This window comes from Chiloscyllium punctatum, unplaced genomic scaffold (genome assembly GCF_047496795.1).
Source record: "Chiloscyllium punctatum isolate Juve2018m unplaced genomic scaffold, sChiPun1.3 scaffold_1146, whole genome shotgun sequence".
NCBI classification, from domain to species: Eukaryota; Metazoa; Chordata; class Chondrichthyes; order Orectolobiformes; family Hemiscylliidae; genus Chiloscyllium; species Chiloscyllium punctatum.
Genome location: NW_027310880.1, coordinates 35,001 through 37,500, shown reverse-complemented (window position 1 = coordinate 37,500; position 2,500 = coordinate 35,001). Strand labels below are relative to the sequence as shown.

Sequence of the window (2,500 nt, the reverse complement as noted above, 5' to 3'; positions counted from 1 at the left end):
TAGGGCAAAGCTGCTGCACGCCTCGTGATACTCCGCGGGCGACATGGTGGCGGTGATCCTGCCTCCGTCGCTGCGGTGCGTTGGGGCACGCATCGCCTCTTGGGCGCCCTGTTTTTTTTCAACCAATAGATGTATGTCTCTGCGGGCCGCACCAGGCTGGTGCTCCCCACAGCTTCACGCCACCCTGCTCCGCCCGCACGCCGGCGTGCAGGTGGCTGCTGCTAAAGGTGGGGAGTGTATGTGCGGTCCGGGTGGCTTTCCTCTGGCGAGGGAGAGACCTTAAGCAAACTCAGAGACAAATCTTGACGGTCGATCACTCGTAAAAATAAAACGTGACAAACTTTGTGTTGGTTCAAGTACGAAAGGATCTCTGTCGGCTTGGGGGTACGCCCGTTTCCGTTTCAACTTGTCTCGCGAGGGTGGTTTCGGGGCCAGCAGGAGAGCTCGTCGGGGTAGCAGGCCCTGCAGCCGTGGTCACCGCCAAACCCCCACAACTCGAGCAAGTGAAAAAAAAAGTAACAGGAGCGAAAGCATCTCTGTCGGCTTGGGGGTACGCCCGTTTCCGTTTCAACTTGTCTCGCGAGGGTGGTTTCGGGGCCAGCAGGAGAGCTCGTCGGGGTAGCAGGCCCTGCAGCCGTGGTCACCGCCAAACCCCCACAACTCGAGCAAGTGAAAAAAAAAAGTAACAAATAAGAAAGGATCGTCGGCTTGGGGGTACGCCCGTTTCCGTTTCAACTTGTCTCGCGAGGGTGGTTTCGGGGCCAGCAGGAGAGCTCGTCGGGGTAGCAGGCCCTGCAGCCGTGGTCACCGCCAAACCCCCACAACTCGAGCAAGTGAAAAAAAAAGTAACAAATAAGAAAGGATCGTCGGCTTGGGGGTACGCCCGTTTCCGTTTCAACTTGTCTCGCGAGGGTGGTTTCGGGGCCAGCAGGAGAGCTCGTCGGGGTAGCAGGCCCTGCAGCCGTGGTCACCGCCAAACCCCCACAACTCGAGCAAGTGAAAAAAAAAAGTAACAAATAAGAAAGGATCTCTGTCGGCTTGGGGGTACGCCCGTTTCCGTTTCAACTTGTCTCGCGAGGGTGGTTTCGGGGCCAGCAGGAGAGCTCGTCGGGGTAGCAGGCCCTGCAGCCGTGGTCACCGCCAAATCCCCACAACTCGAGCAAGTGAAAAAAAAAGTAACAAATAAGAAAGGATCGTCGGCTTGGGGGTACGCCCGTTTCCGTTTCAACTTGTCTCGCGAGGGTGGTTTCGGGGCCAGCAGGAGAGCTCGTCGGGGTAGCAGGCCCTGCAGCCGTGGTCACCGCCAAACCCCCCACAACTGTTGGGCGCCTACCTGCGCGGGGCAGGAGGACACTTTCCGATTTCAAATCTCCGTTTGCCGAGTCCACCCCGAACGCACGCGGGCGGGCGGGTTCGCATCACCCTTCGTCACAAGGGGCGAAGCCCGTTCCACCGTCTCGTCAGTAGTGCCGACCGGTCTGTGATCGACGAGGGGAGCCACACCAGGTCCGGCCCTGCTGCTTGGCGGCACCGCGTCGTCGGGAGCTCGCGACAGACGGAGGGTTTCGGTGTACTCTCCAGCCACGGGAAACGAAGCCGGTGATGCAGGCGCCGGTCTTTCGCTCCCAAATCGGCTGGGTTTACATCGTTGCTATCTAGTCACGCTCCCTTCAAACCCGACGGGGTACCTATTCCCCTCACCCGTCTGTGCGTATACAGCCTCTTTGCACTTGCGGGATGGGGGTGGTGGTTTAAAGACTCTCGAGTTGCCGCCCGTCGGTCTCCGAGCTCCGTGCAGTAGTGATCCCCAGCGAACTGCCAGCAGGGCGAACGAGCGATCCCGCTCTCGGTCGGGGCGCCTGGCGTCGATCGGTGGTCGGTGGCTTGCGGGCAAGCTGCGCTGTGAGTGTGGGAACGAGTATGACGAGCCGTTGCCGCGACTCCCAGTCCACCTCGGCGGTGGCTGGGCCGGGCGGGCGTCTGCTCGGGCGAGTGCCGCCCCCGCCTCCTCGCAGGAAGTCCGCTCGCCGACACGCCGCCACGTGCACGCGTCAGTGACGCTGCCGAACCGATGGCCGGTGCCCGTTCCCGCCTCTGCTTTTCCTAGGGCAAAGCTGCTGCACGCCTCGTGATACTAGGCGGGCGACATGGTGGCGGTGATCCTGCCTCCGTCGCTGCGGTGCGTTGGGGCACGCATCGCCTCTTGGGCGCCCTGTCCTCCTCCCCCCAATAGACGTATGTTTCTGCGGGCCGCACCAGGATGGTGCTCCCCATCGCTTCACGCCACCCTGCTCCGCCCGCACGCCGGCGTGCAGGTGGCTGTAGCTCAAGGTGGGGAGCGTATGTGCGGTCCGGGTCGCTTTCCTCTGGCGAGGGAGAGACCTAAAACAAACTCAGACAACTCTTGACGGTGGATCACTCGGCTCGTGCGTCGATGACGAACGCAGCTAGCTGCGAGAATTAATGTGAATTGCAGGACACATTGATCATCGACACTTTG

At 61.2% G+C, this 2,500-nt stretch overlaps 1 non-coding gene across 1 annotated transcript in view; it reads left to right on the top strand.

Annotated features, from left to right (window-relative positions):
• Positions 1 to 2,399: 2,399 nt before the first annotated feature.
• LOC140474713 (5.8S ribosomal RNA) overlaps positions 2,400 to 2,500 on the top strand; it is a 154-nt gene continuing 53 nt past the window's right edge. The window contains exon 1 of the ribosomal RNA XR_011959352.1: positions 2,400 to 2,500. This exon is cut by the window's right edge and continues 53 nt beyond it. This is a non-coding gene — a ribosomal RNA (5.8S ribosomal RNA).